At 42.8% G+C, this 15,932-nt stretch overlaps 1 long non-coding RNA gene across 1 annotated transcript; it reads right to left on the bottom strand.

The window, feature by feature from the left end:
* Window positions 1-12,390: 12,390 nt before the first annotated feature.
* On the bottom strand, window positions 12,391-12,796 carry LOC111948056. The gene is made up of 2 exons (XR_002874048.1): window positions 12,660-12,796; window positions 12,391-12,578 (listed from the first exon to the last, which is right to left on the bottom strand). It is a non-coding gene; the product is annotated as an uncharacterized LOC111948056 (long non-coding RNA).
* Window positions 12,797-15,932: the final 3,136 nt, after the last annotated feature.

Below are 15,932 nucleotides of genomic sequence, written 5' to 3'. Positions count from 1 at the left end.
TTTCAACGCAGATTCAATGGTCACACATTTTGAACGTAGAGCCTGATAGCAGACCTAAAAATCGTCATTGTTCTCTTAACAAGTGTGCAGACCTCGGAATTCCACAGAAAATTGAGCCATTGGTTAATTGTTTTTTCCTTACTTATTCCCTTGTTTTAATGAAACAAACAGGTTGATTCATTTTTTTTATTTAAATCCCACAATCAGATTCACATGACTGTTGTGTTCTTCTGTTGTACTTTGTGTACCGATGAATCCACAGACATTGACGTGCTACATGTTAGGGTCTTTTATTAATGAAGCATACCATGTGACGGCATTCACTTCTGACACTCCACACACACTCAGGTGGATACATCACATGAACATCGCCTGACCCAAACATTGATGGGTAAACAAAACATAATATTCTGGGTAAATATTGCAGTGTCAGCTCAAGTTCTTCAAGTTTGAACAGCTTTGTTTGTTTGATGTGTTTATTCAGAAAAGGTATAAGGTATTGCTGTACTGTTTAGAACAAAAAGTAGACGAGAGTGATGGTGAATTCCTATCCCATTTAGTCAAAAGTACAGTCTGTGGGCAATTCTTGGAAGCGTACGGCCCAGACACACTGGACACTGCAGCAATTTTCACACTTTTATTTGGATTAAATGAATGTGGTCATCCCAAGACACATGATTGGGAGCAGTCAGGACAGAGTGCAGCTTGTCATTGGCCACAGCCAAATCATTTAATAATACGCAGATATAATCAAGCAAACGAAGTGTCCGAAAAGAGAACCAAAAAAGAAAATGTAGACTATTTGAATAAACTTATATTTATATGGCAATATTTGCTGAATGGACAGAGCTCTTTATCAGTGCTTCTTTATTTTGCATGCTTGGCAAAACAATTAATTGTACTTGTGATATATAACTCCTAAAGATTTACTAATTAAAATCAATCAAATAGTCAGGCTCAATGGCTTTGATGTCTATGTAACAAGGTTTTCTTTATTTAGGTGAATATTATCAGTGAAGAAACATCTGTCATTCTTGTGAATTTTTCCATTTTTCAGAGTTGTAACAATAACCCCTTCAACTGAAGTAAATCAGAGGTTGGGTCTAAATTCCTTCATTAATCACTACATAGAGCACTTTATAGTGTGTTCGCCATCATGTAGGACAAATCTACAATTCCAAAATTAAGTGCTCAAGCAATTTCCTAGAAGTCTCTGCGAAAAACCAGTGTGCATCAATTCTCCCTACATTGGGGAATATAGTCCACAATCGACCCAAAAAATGTATTTTAATATATTTTTTATATAAGCCATCCAAGTTTTCGTAATCAGAACACAGTGGATTTATAAATAGTGTTTATGTTATTATAATTATTAGGTCCTGATTTATTATGATGGCCATAAGTTGGTCATATTTGCTGTTTAAAAAAAAACAAGTAGTGAGCATGGTGCAGTAATAGTGCAGTAAAAGTAAAAGATGTTGGAACTATAGCCATCTGTCTAATAGCTGAATTCATCATATCATACTGAGTTCAGTGCACTCTAAGAAGCAAAATTAGAATTGAAACGTCTATTTTAGACTAAATTATTTGTTGCCACATTAGGATTTAATTATTTAAAGACCACGTTCACGCTAAGAAAACTTGTATCAACTATCTGATGTTGACTCTGAGAAGTGGAGTAGAAAATGAAGTGTGCTCTCATAGATCATGTAGTAATCCTTTTGGATTACTAAAACAAAAATCATTTTTCTTTGACTGTTTGAATAAAGAGATAACAATGCTTGACAGGTATCTCAGCAGATCATCAGTCAACAAATACTTGCTCAACATGGAAAACTGAATCTTATTTGTATCTTTATTACATATTCAGCACACGTACAACGTGAACAATTGACCCTATGTCACAGTCTCTGGAGACAAGCTTTCTATCTACAGAATTTGCCCTTCACTTACTGTTACACTTGAGTAACATGTGCAATCCACCATGCTACGCTGCTCTAATTCCCAAGACTCTGCAGTTTTATTTCGGGTTTAAGGTCTAGACAGCATGTCAAATACCAAGTATAATGCTGGCACTAGCTCCTGAAGGAATTTATTTTTGTGGTTCTTATTTCTCCTAGGTTTTTATCTTATCTTTATTTCTTTGAAGGTTTTCTTTCAGGTTTACTGTGTGTGGGTTTCAGTCATTTCAATTAAAAGGGACTTCCTGATAATTGCATATGTAAAGAGGTTTCAGGAATGCAGCTCCAACCTCCAACCCCTTCAGGAGAAAACGGTCTTTGATCTTCTGGGGCCATTTGGTTGTAGGTCTGACTTGGATCATAAATCAATCATCTCAATCCCTGGGAACCGCCACAGGCATCTGCTCCCGTGTGGGGAACAAAGGTGTATTGTCTACTGTATGTTAAGAAGATCCGGCCACACGTGGGGGCCACCTAGGGAGCCATTTGGTTGCGGGACCATGTCAGTCTGGGAGGTGACTTCAGACGCGGGAAAACGGATGCTGACTCCTAACATGGACTGACAGAAGTGGGCAGGCTCCCTGCCAGCCAATCTCTAGCGACCAGAGGCGGAGATTCGGCGGCCATCTTGCTCCCGGGGGAGGATGTTCTGCCCACATGCTTAAAAGTCTGAACTCAAGGAATTTTCCTGTGTCTCCAGACAAGCTGCATGTGAATTCGAAATGTAACCTCTTGCGTATTGCAGGCCTTGATTTTGGACACCCAGATCGATCTGTTTTTATTTTACTCTGTTTTTACTATGTTTTTAGAAATATTGTTAGGGAATAAATTTGTTAATCTTTAATCCGGCCGAATCCCGTGGTTTTCTTCTTCTCGACTTTATTGAACATGCAACAAAGGAAAGTAATCTCAAAGCGACAGATTATATTTTCCAACATTAATTGGTGACCCCTGAACGTGAAAAGTGGGGAAGAAACGCGGAAGCGCAACGCGGGTAAGAGGACCGATAGTGGTTTATTATGAGATTTCTGAGACTTTCGGCGAAAAGTCGGTGACGCTCCCCCCCACGTGCTTGACTTCCCTCGAGGCCTCACAAACAAAAGGTAAAGCAGGAACCTGTTCGTAAATTCTGCATATTGACCAGGTTATTCTCTTAGTGAATAACTCAAATTGTGGGGAAGTGAAGTATGTGGACGGCATAGCGCACCTGTATAAGTTTTGTGGTTCACCCTCCTGAAACAGCAAATTGGACTAAGGAAATTCATGAAAATTAATTAGAGCTGAGCAAATTGTGCAGGTTTTGTGTCTGTTTAGCCTGTCAAAATTGAATAAATAGTAAATTGGGAGCGTGTGATATTTGGATTACGTTAAAAAATAGTAGGTTTTGCGTCTGTTTGAGCCTGTACGAAATCCCGTACGAAAACAACAGTGTTACTATAGGAACTAATTTTGCGAGTTTTAGGATTTTCGGAAAAACCAGGAAGGCAGCGAACCTTCACAAATTATTTTTAATGCGTAGAGAAACCACAGAGGGATTCACAGTAAAAATGAAAGGTGCGCTAGACAGAAGAAATGAGGAAACCGGTGAATTTTCTTTTGACGACAGACTTAATGACGCCGACGACTTGACTTTACAACAGCGGTGAAAATGGCTTGAATGAGAATGAATGGAATGAAATGTATGCGATTTTGGAAAGAATGGGATGACAATGTTTGAAATCTGTGTATTTTAACTGTATTTTCCACATTTCCCTGTGTATTGTCTGCTCTATGGACGCAGCCATCTTGTTCATCATGTTTACATCGAACGGACCAATGACGGGACGTTTTACTTGTTTTCGAATGTGTAGACGACTGTGATTGGTTTTGTCTGTACCACGTGGTAAGCGTGACGGAGTCCTAGCCAAAATGGCGACGTGTGGCTGTGATTGGCTTTGTTTGTACCATGTGGTCGGCGAGACGCGTCCCTGACGACCAAATATGACGGAACGTGCTGAACTTTTTCATGAGGAACATTTGAAGAGTTTGGGATGTAATTTGCGGTAAAATCATGATCGTCGTTATCGAGCGTGGTAATGACCTCGGTTGTAGTTTAAAAACAAATGTCAGTGGGTTTTCGGTTCGCCGAAAAAGGTTTTTTTGTTGCACAGCGCCTCCGACGGGAGCCTCTGCCGCAACGGCGAGATCAACGTGCATGGTTGCAGGGTCTAATACATTTGGGGTAAAATAATTTTGTAATTATTTCGGTTTTCTTGTGAATACATGTCTCTAATTTGTTTGTATGTCCTAATAACCGCGATTAAGTTCAGTTTTGTTCGAAGAAGTATTATTGACATTTTCAATTTGTTTAAGTTCGTTTTTCTGTTTGTTTTGATCTTGTGCACTGCTGGTTGAATGAGAAGCGAATGAGTGATGGTTTTGTTTGTTTGAATCATACTCAATAGTATTTGAAAATTGTTATCAGAATGGGGAAAAGGACGAGGTAAAGGAAAGGGAAACATGGTTTTTGAGGATTTGGAAGGATGTGGCAATGTAGACAAGCAGGAGAAATGAAAAGCATTGTAAGTAAAATGGAGGGTTTGTGGACATGGAAAGGTGTGGTATGAAAGTGCGGGTTCTGGTAGAACGGAAGAAGGGGGAACATGAATGTTAAAACGCTAGTTATGAACGATTCATTTCAGTGAAATGGTTTATTTTTGTTTGTGTAAGGTACCTAATTTGTTGTATGTCTTTTGCAAAAACGGTTAAAAGTTCTTGTCTTTGTATTGATTGTCTGTGTTTTAGAGTGTGAATTGTGTTTTTGGTTAAATAAGGAAAACCTTAAATTGTGGGATTTTGTTGCTTTTAGTACTTCTCCAAATTCTTTTTGTAGGGCAAAAACAGTCCTTAAGGGTAAGTCAAAACAATTTGTCTCTATTTTTTGATTAAGAGTGAATGATTAGCGGTCGGAATGCATGTCAGACAATATATTTTCCAAAGACTTTGCTCCATGTCCGTCATATCGGACAAAGAAAATTTTAGGGATTTTCCCCTTTGCTGGTTTTCATTACTGATCAACTGACGGTGTTGGAGACGGTGAAGACTGAACATGACTAATCCATTTCTAAATCTCTTTCCAAGCAGAAGAGCAGCCCCCCCCCGAGATCTCATAAAACTTTAGGCAGAAAACCCCCCTCTGTTTTGTGGAGACAGCAGTAGTGACGTGTCATGCTCAGCCATTCGGAGACCAAAACAGGAGGACGGGTGGAAAAATCCTGGGAGAAGCAGGCCACCCAGGGGACCCCAGCAGCAGTTGGAAATGGCATCTATGGCGCTCTGAACCCTGACAGCCCACAACGAGGTGCCCAACAGCAGAATGTACAGACCAAGAGGCAGAGGGTCTGGAGGAAAAATGAACAGTACCCATGACCACTCCAAGCCCTCCTCCACCGTGGCGAGGACCACAGGGCAAGTCGGACAACACCACTTGATGCAGGAGCCATTGTCTTTTTCAAGCTCAAAGTCCATAGGAGGCCAGGTCCAAGCTTGCCAGAGCTTGTGGGATATGCAGAAGGAGGACGCGAGTGTTCGAGGCCCGGAATGACCTTTTTTGGACTTTGTTACATTTTATAAAATTGCTTACTGTTATGTTTGACAATTTTCTTTTCTCTTTTCATCGTCTGTGTGATTTTGTTCTGCTTTAACATTTCTCAATTCCCCCCCTTAATTCTAGGTGTTTTCTTTTCTTTATAGGAAGTGTTATCTTTGTTGTATTTTTTACCTTTTTACTTTTATATTTTGACTTTTTAAATTTGAATTTGACTTTTATATTTTCACTTTTTTAAACTTAAGTTTGACTTTGAATGTTTTATTTTTCTGTACTTTTATATTTTGACTTTTTAAATTTGGCTTTTATATTTGACTTTTTTTTTTTTTTAAATTTAAATTTGACTACTATTTCATGTATTGTTCTTTGTAAATGCCAATGTGCCAAATATCTAGTGAAGCATAAGTATCCTTAGGGATGGTCGCTGATGGGGCACAGGACCGTAGCGAGAATTTTCCCTGTCCAACTGAACGTTTCTTAAAGATGGTTAATGCAAGCTCTGACAGGTTTTCGCTCCTACACTTATGAACAAATCATTCACACCTTTGAAGGGCACATTGGTTCTGATAAAGATTGTGAGGGCGAGAGACCACAGCTGTTTTGATTGCATGATGTGATGATGTGTTTTTATTTTTTGTGTGACCTCACTTCGTGAGGTCAAGAGAGGGAAACTGAAGGAATTTATTTTTGTGGTTCTTATTTCTCCTAGGTTTTTATCTTATCTTTATTTCTTTGAAGGTTTTCTTTCAGGTTTACTGTGTGTGGGTTTCAGTCATTTCAATTAAAAGGGACTTCCTGATAATTGCATATGTAAAGAGGTTTCAGGAATGCAGCTCCAACCTCCAACCCCTTCAGGAGAAAACGGTCTTTGATCTTCTGGGGCCATTTGGTTGTAGGTCTGACTTGGATCATAAATCAATCATCTCAATCCCTGGGAACCGCCACAGGCATCTGCTCCCGTGTGGGGAACAAAGGTGTATTGTCTACTGTATGTTAAGAAGATCCGGCCACACGTGGGGGCCACCTAGGGAGCCATTTGGTTGCGGGACCATGTCAGTCTGGGAGGTGACTTCAGACGCGGGAAAACGGATGCTGACTCCTAACATGGACTGACAGAAGTGGGCAGGCTCCCTGCCAGCCAATCTCTAGCGACCAGAGGCGGAGATTCGGCGGCCATCTTGCTCCCGGGGGAGGATGTTCTGCCCACATGCTTAAAAGTCTGAACTCAAGGAATTTTCCTGTGTCTCCAGACAAGCTGCATGTGAATTCGAAATGTAACCTCTTGCGTATTGCAGGCCTTGATTTTGGACACCCAGATCGATCTGTTTTTATTTTACTCTGTTTTTACTATGTTTTTAGAAATATTGTTAGGGAATAAATTTGTTAATCTTTAATCCGGCCGAATCCCGTGGTTTTCTTCTTCTCGACTTTATTGAACATGCAACAAAGGAAAGTAATCTCAAAGCGACAGATTATATTTTCCAACACTCCACAATGTGGAGTAACAAAGCTTGATGCGAATCAATTCCATTCGCATGGTTTATGTATGCACTTACTAACACACAAACATGCTTTGTGTTGTCTCTTTGTCAGTCCTACATTTTTATATGTTGGAAATCCATTAGACTAAGTAATATCAAGAGTAAAATGTAAAATAGAAAAATTCTAGTTCTCTATTAGATCCATTAAAAGATTGGAACATGCTGAGACTGTTTTCCTTTCTTGCTTTTGCATTCTCCTTCAACAGGTTAGTCAAACTAGTGTGTCAAAATGGAACCCCTCTAATTTCTTTTTGCCTGTATGGTGCTGTGGTGGAGTGGTAACCGGTGCTCCCTGTCTTTAAACCTACAGACACACCGGGCATGTGACATGTGGTCAAGAACCTGCACATGTTCTTGACCATGTTTTACGATGTTCACATTGGGCAAGAATAGACGGGCTTCTTCTTCTTCTACTGTTTACTAGCGCATGTCCATCACCTACAGTTGAAAGAGGTTTGGTATGAAATGTTGAGGCAGGGCAAATCTCATGTATCTTGTTTTTCTGACACAGTTTTATTCCGATATATCTAAGACTTGGTGTTATTTAATTCCGTCTGGGCACAAAATGCAATTACATAATTATCCTACATGATCAATTTAAAAATGGTTGACACTTCTGTGAATTAAAAGGGATGCGATGCATACATCACAATCAAATCCCTAATTGACCTGGTTTAACTGGTAAGACACATTCAATGGCCGCATGTTTTGTACTTAGGACCCAAATGCAAGAATACAAGAGTTTTGAAAACAAAAGCCCAAAACGCGCATATACGTGCATTTACCTAGTTTTTTCATTGGAAGTTGCTGCTTTGTTTATCATTGTTTTGGCTCCATTAACCACTGATACCAATTGTGTAAACTTGATCCAAACTTAACTTAATATGGCATATACCATTAAAGGGTGGCACTGGCTCAGGGGTTTGAGCAGGTCATTCAATTATCAAAGGGTTGGCGGTTCAATCCCCGCTTTCCCCAGCCAACTGTCGTTATATCCTTGGGCAAGACACTTCACCCTCTCTGCCTCAAGTGTGGCTCCACTGGTGTGTGAATGTGTATGAATGTCCTGCTGATGGTCAGAGGGGCCGTAGGCGCAAACTGGCAGCCACGGCTCTGTCAGTCTGCCCCAGGGCAGCTGTGGCTACAACAGTAGCTACCATCACCAAGTATGAATGAGGAGTGAATGAATAATCGACACAATGTAAGCGCTTTGAGTGTCTGGAAAAGCGCAGATAAATCCAATCCATTATTATTATTGTTGTTATTATCAAAGCAAAACTATAAGTAATTTTTTTAACATAATCATTGAAAATAACTGACCTAATAAACTATAAGATGATCAAAAGGAATGTAAAATCGTGTAAGTGTAACTGTCACAGAAGCACCAATGACCAGAGTCTGCAGCCTGTGGGTGAGAAAAAAGTTCTCATGGGATCTACTTGGACCAGAAGATCACATCAATTCTCACACGAGCATCCATAAGCCTAAAATGTATCTAAATTGGAGATTTACTGAGTGACATACTGTAAATCTTAAGGAGAGTTAGAAATAGTTTTGAATAGCTGTAGAAAGTTTCTTGATTTAAAAAGAGCCTTGATAGTTTTTTTTATCTCAAATCTTTAAATGGGCTGTGAATATTTCCATTGACAGTCTTGATTTGTGTAAGAAATAATATTAGAAAAATACACCATAGGGGTTTTAGTGGTATAAAAAGTCGACGTTGAGATTCCTTGATGCCTTGTGACAATAGCTTGTTTGTACTGATGCTTGTGTTCCTTCCACATCTTCAAAAGGGATAAGTAGGTTACTGTGCCTCTTTCCCATTTCTTCTCTTCTTCATTATAAGCCCATATATTTCTCCATCAGTCATTCTCGTTTTACTCTGTCTCCTTTTGCCTCTCCCTCATTAAAGGCTGCCTGCATTCAGAACAGGAATCCATACAAACACATATCTATTCATGAGTTTGTCTTCTCCTTGCTGTTGTTCCACCCGTGAAAATGTCAACAGCGGGTACCGTCACCCATGAGGTGCTTTACACAACACACCTCCAAACAAAAGATGCATCCATTTTTACCAGGATGGGTTTTTGTCCGGGCTCAACACTGCCGTTCAAAGATGCATAATTACAGAAACTTCAATTTTTGCCATTTTCAAAGGCATGGCATGTACCTTTTGATGAAAAACGCCACAATAATTATTGAATTGTGTTCTAACAAATCATGCAATACAGGTCAAATGACCATCCACACGTTATTCCTGTTTGTACTCTCCTGCAATCAAAGAGCGTCTGATAGACTTGTGTTTTTGTCAGACAACAACTGATATCGAAAACAGTTTATTTCAAGACTTTTTCTCCAGTGGTGGCAAAAGTGTGAGGCATATTTTTTTGAGTTAATGTGTTTGTTTAAGAGAATCCAACTATGATCGCCTGCAACTGTCCACCAAGGACTGACACATGGGAAATCAGGGATCGATTCCCAAGGGGTACGATGACTTTCATCTTGTGTGGGTCCTTGGGCAGGAACCGTTGCGCTACTGCCTAACTATGTAGCCACAAGAGGGCCCAAGTCTGGATCGCCCTGTGCTGGTCCACGTACAGGGTTATGTTACGAAGGGCATCCGGCGTAAGAATCTCTGTCTAACCCCTGTGCGAATCCGTAAAGGCTGACTCGCTGTGTCGACCCCTGAAAAGTGAACAGCATTTTTCTGTGACCTCTGTGGGCCTTGAAAGAGCAGATGGTACAATTTTTAATTAATCAAATCAGATGTATTTGTCAGAAACAATTTTACAAAACAAAAACCAAAGATAAATTACTATTTTAAAAACTTTATTTAACTGAGGAAGATTGAGAGATTTTTGAGTCAGTTGGCCAGATGCATTCCAGTCTACCATAATTCATTATAGTGATGTTAATGACTTAAAGCTATAGCTACTGTAATTGCAGCACCTAATGTACCAAAGGGGATTGATAGGGTATTTTTTAAATGAATTCTACCATATCAAATACAGCATAACACTGGTCAGCCATTTAAGGTTCTTCCTACTTGGGGAAATATGACCACATTTTGATATTTTTCTTTTTTTTTTCTAGTTTTAATCAGATTGTGTTTCATTCAAACATCGGAATCAAATATGTCTGACAGCTTTAGAGGTTTAACTAACCTAGGCAAAAATTAATTTGGAATAAAAGTAGATCAGTTAAAAAAATGTGGTTACATTTAGAACAAAAACAATGGGCTTTAAATCATTTGACATGAACACACCTGCAGACAGCTGCTCCTTCCTTATATGTAGAGCCTGTCTGTCTGTGCGCAGAGATAAATCAGCAAAGTCACCTTTCTCTTTCTGTTTTTTTTTTTGCTGCAATCCCAAAGCAGTCCCCCCCCCCAAATAATGTGTAGTGCATACACACATTAATTCAGTACTCAAAACATAATGTCAAGTACTTTGGAAGTAAATGGCAATATCAATACCTATAATCTTGCCTGTAGCTTATGCAGTCTTGTCGCTGCCCATATCAGCATTAGAAAGGATGCATCCAGTGTAATAATGACAAGATACGAGGACTTCTACAACAAGTCTGTTGTTTCCATAATGTTGCTGTTGCAAGTGATGAAGAGGCTCTATTCAGATGAAATGCTGAGTTCACTGTCTTCAGCTGGAGGCTAATCAGATACCTTCCAGAGTATCATTGACCGTCTCCTTGGGGTGGACAGAAGGTCACTGGTCAGCAGAAACCACAAAAGAATCAGATAGATACCAAAGCATGTGTGAGTCAGTGTTGGCGCTGAGTTTGGACAGAAGCCCCGGGTGTTTGTTTGGCATTAGTTCAAGGTGAATGGTCTGAAGGTTGATCATAGAGAATGTGGAAATCTGCCAGTTGCCTACATTTAAATGGCTGTAAGTTGGCATCTTTCATTTAAAATGATTGCTTCTTCTTCCAAACTTCATTCATAGATCTTGATGCTACATTTTCTTGTTCTTGCTTTTTTTATTTAATTCTAAGTCTTTTTTTCCCTCTGCTGTCGGTTGCTATGGTGACAAACAAATTTCCCATGTGTGGGATCAATAAAGTATTTCTGATTCTGATTAATCTAATCAAACTTTATTTATAGACCCTTTAATACAATAGCAATGCAAAGTGCTTTAAAGCCTTAAAACAAATAAAAATAAAATACACAAAGAATGCTCTCAACACTCCTGACCCCTGTACCCATCATAATGAAGCATAAATGACACGTGAAAAAAACATTGGTTTCTTTTTCTTTTAATACTTAAAGTGGAGACCTGGCTTGACCCAGTCATGGTTACAGACGACGTCACCATGGGATCAAAGCAAGATCAAAAAGCTATCAATATAACATTTAAGATACAAAATCTGAGTGTAGGTGATAAACACAGTCATTTTACAAAAGACATACAAAAGACATTACAATATCATTTCCATACATCCATCTAATTCAGGGCAGCTCATTCCTGGTCCTCGAGATCTACCACCCTGACTGTTTTCCAGATGTCCAAGACCTGCTTGCTTCTCATTAGCTCAATTGTGTGTTGTGTGTTCATTCTGATTGAATGAACACAATTCAATCAGTCCTACATATTTATATGTTGGAAATCCATTAGACTAAGTAATATCAAGAGTGTGTTCATTCTGATTGAATGAACACACCTGGTCCAGGTAATCAGCAATAAGCAGTGCAGGAAGAGCTGGAAAACAGGCAGGGTGGTAGATCTTAAGGACCAGGAATGAGCAGCAAATGGAAAAATCCATTTGCTCCTCTTGGCAGGGGTCCCCCCTTCCGGCGGGCTTCCTTGGCTGGTGCCTAGCAGCTGACTTTGAAAGTGGTGTGGATCAGGGAAATCGGACTGTTTAATTAAAATGAGCATCGCAAGAGCCCCCAGCTGTTGTTGACCATGGTACTGATGCAATGGGATTTCTGCTCATTGCTCGCAAAGAAATTCAATGAAGCGTGGGTTTAGGTAAGATACATCTGTGAAAATTTTATATAAAGACTACAATTTGTTTTATTTTTGTCACGTATATTCACGTATGACGAAGATTTCATTCCCTGCAAATTGTACATAGCGGCAGTGTGACACGGCCTACGGAAGAATCCCATTTCAGCCGCTTCTATTTGGAACCTCGTTCTTTTTGTCATAACCAAGAGTTCATGTCCATATTTGAGCATGTTTGGAACAAACATTTCCAGGGATATACTGGTATATTTAAAATTCTGTCATGATTCGGAGGAGCGGCAGACCCAGATGCTGGAACCCAGAATGAAGACGCAGGTAGATGAGAGGTAAGAAAGGGTTTTTATTCTTTCCTTCCAGGAAGATGTTGCTGGCGTGAATGTGATCCAGAGAGGAGCGAAGCTTGAGGCGTGGCTGGAGGTAGTAGCGCAGCTAGCAGAGGGTGGTATTTCCAGAACAGCAGGGGGGCTCGAACTGACTTCCACACAGGTGACACTGGCGAGCAGGAATCCTGAGACAGGAATAGTAAGGTTAGTTGCAAGATCAGCATAGGATGCATAAACATGAGCGAGACTGAGACCAGGTTAGTCACCATAAGGGGTAACGATCTGGCGATGAGTTGTGGAGCTGGGTCTCCTTAAGAAGGGCAGAGTTGATGAGGGTGAATTGGTCACAGCTGGTGGAGTCAGGAGCAGAGCAGAGGGGCGGGGATGACAGAGGTGCCATGACAAATTCTGCTGCATGACTTAGTTCTCTCTTCACCATAATGGACTGGCATAGTGATCGCACAACACTGTAATAACGCTGTGCCACAAGGTGCGTGCCTGTGAGGCTAGTGGTTGGGGTTCTTTCCACAGGCCTCAGTCAGATACAGCCTAAAGACGGACATGTGATTAAGCCTTCAAGAATGGGCAGGTGATGCTGGTGATGCTGTAGTATCGCGAGACCCAGCGAGACGAGTGTGGTGAGTTGACTTGGCGGCGCGTAAGCATTTGAACAAACATTTTCGATCTTGTTTCATTTTTCCGCCATATTAAAATATTTCCTGCTAACTAACATAACCTGTTAAGAGTATTAAGCTTCTGTCAGCCTGGACGACCTGGAGAATTTCATTGACGAGTGTTTTAATACCTGCAACATGGTGAAGCCCAGAACCGCCACCACCACCCCCTCCGCCAAGCGTGAACGGCCTGAGGACTCTCCCGGGGCTGTGTCCTCTCCAGGCAGCGGAATGAGCGATATCCTGGATTCGATTGACAAAAAGCTCTCCAGCTTTGATGGCCGCCTCAATTTGCTGGAGATCCTCCATAAGGAATTTCAAGGTCTGCGGGAGTCTCTGGAATTCAGCCAGCAGCAGGTGCGGGAGCTCGCAGCGGAGAACCAGGCCCTCAGAGAGACCGTGAAGACCCTGGGCAATGACACCGCCCGTCTCTCCAAGGAGAACCGATCCATCAAGGAAACCCTCCTGGATCTTCAGTCGAGGAGCATGAGGGACAATCTAGTGGTCGCGGGGGTTCCAGAGGAGGCAGGAGAAGACCCCGAGGCCACCGTTAGATCCTTTTTACAGGTCCACCTGAAGCTCCCCAAGGAGGAGGTGCAGAAGATCTCTTTCCACAGGGTTCACCGCCTCGGAGGAAGAAGGTCCGACCACCAGCGCCCGCGTCCTATTGTGGCTAAATTCGAACATTTCAAACAGAAGGAGTTGGTGAAGGGCCGCGGACGGGAACTGAAAGGCACGCATTACAGCGTTAATGACCAGTTCCCGGCAGAAATCCTCCGCAGAAGGAAGATCCTGTTCCCGCTGAGGAGGAAGCATCTTGCTGCTGGTTCGAGAGCGATTGTGGCCGTTGACAAACTTTACGTGGACGGCCGGCTGTTCCGGGACCCGGAGATCACCCCCTGGCTGTGCTGAAGGCTTTCAGATCCGCGCTGAGAACATCTGCGCTGCCCAGAAGAAACCCGCTAAACTAACTTCAATGAATGGAAAACCGGATCATCAATAATCCACACCTCGATCGCAGGAAAACAGTCTTTTTTTTTTCTTCGTCACCTCAGTCCCACTGATGTTTCTATTGTTGTTTTGTTGTTGTTTTCGTTTTCCCTTCTATCTCTTTTTTTCTTTCCTTTACTCCCCCCCCCCCCCCCTCTCCCCCCTCATTATATGTAAATCACCTGGAAGCAACTCATCCTCGGTAAGTATTTATTTATGCACGGAACGGGCGCGCGCACACACAAGCGCACACAGGGGCGTGCACATGCGATCCCGCACACACACGCCGACATACTGCAATCACCTCACACAGGCTCTCATAGGACGCACGCGACACGCAGCTCACATAGCCAGAAAACGTTCACGCGCACAGCGCTTCTCAATGCGGGCACGCGCACACGGACTGGTACACAAGCACTACTTAGCTTTACACCTTTTCAGTCAGAGCAGTTATGAACAGTCTTAACATCGTTAGCTGGAATGTGCGTGGACTTGGCTCTGAGCCAAAGAGACTGAAAGTGTTAAATCACCTGGATGGTCTAAAAGCAGATATAGCTCTACTGCAGGAGACCCATTTATCAAATTCTTTGAATCACCTTATGTGCTGCTTACAATTTCCAGTTATATACTCTGCCAGTTACAACTCCAAACAACGAGGAGTTGCTGTTTTAATTAATAAAAATCTTAATTTTACTCATAAGGATACAGTTACTGACCCAGAAGGCAGATTTGTAATCATTAATATATCCATTCAGAATAAGGACTTTTGTATAGTGAGTATTTATGGTCCTAATGTTGACGACTCTTCCTTCTTTCACAGATTCTTCACCTCACTCTCAGTTCACTCTGACTCTACAATCATTATAGGAGGAGACTTCAACCTTGTTTTGGACCCTGAACTTGACAGACTCAGCACAGCAGCAAATCAGCGTACATGGCGGTCTGCAAGTATTCTAAAGCAGTACATGAATGATTTGGGTCTCTGCGACGCGTGGCGCTCATGTCACCCAAGCACTAAAGGGTTCACCTTTTTTTCTCCAGTTTCTCCAGAACATAAGTCAACACAGAAATCTGCTGTTTGATCATATCAGCTTGGAAAAAATGTCAGCCCAAAGCTCAAGTAACTTTGAAAGAATTCAGTCTCTCTGGTCTCCTGTGGTTGACTCCATGACTTAGGGGGTGGAGGGCTTGGTCGTCGCTGCTCCTTGCCCTTCTGCCGTGGTTTGGGGTGGGGGTCGGGGCTTCCGGTGCCTGGCGGGGGCGGTGGGGGGCTCCGTTGGTCGGGGGGTCGGGTCCGGTGCCTGGGTGGGGCGGGCTGGGGCGCTGCGTGGTCCTCTGGGCTTGGGTGTGGGGGTGCGTGGTGGGGGGGTGGGGTGGTGGTCTGGCTTGGCTTGGGGGGGTGGTCCCTTTGCCTGTGCTGGGGGGGGTTGGCGGGGGGCCCTGCTCGGGTGGGGGGGGCCCAGCGGCGCCGGATGGGCTGCCCATCTGCACCTGGGGCTGGGATCGGCCCTTCCCTGGCTCTGGGACGGGACGGGACAACCCTCTCGGGGCCCCCGGTCGCTCTGGGTGTCACCCGCTTCGGCTGCGGGGTCTGGGGTGGGGTGGGGGGCTTGTCGGCCCTGTCCTGTGGGGGGGCGTTCTGGGGGGGAGGGGGGGCCCATTATTAGTACGGGTCGGGGGGGCTAGCGGGTCGGGGTCTCCGCTGAGGCAATCAGTGGTTGCCTCGGCCGGTTGGCCTCCTCGGTCCCGTCGAGGCCTGACCAGAGCTCTTCTAGGGCCGGCGTCTGGGGGTGGGGGCCTGGGCTTGCTCCGGGGGGGGGCGACGCTTTCTGGCTCCTCTCTCTCTGTGTGGGGTGGGTGGTGCCGGGCCTGGGG

The sequence above is a fragment of the Oryzias latipes genome, chromosome 10, assembly GCF_002234675.1.
Source record: "Oryzias latipes chromosome 10, ASM223467v1".
Taxonomy (NCBI): Eukaryota; Metazoa; Chordata; class Actinopteri; order Beloniformes; family Adrianichthyidae; genus Oryzias; species Oryzias latipes.
This window is presented reverse-complemented; position numbering and strand designations above follow the sequence as displayed.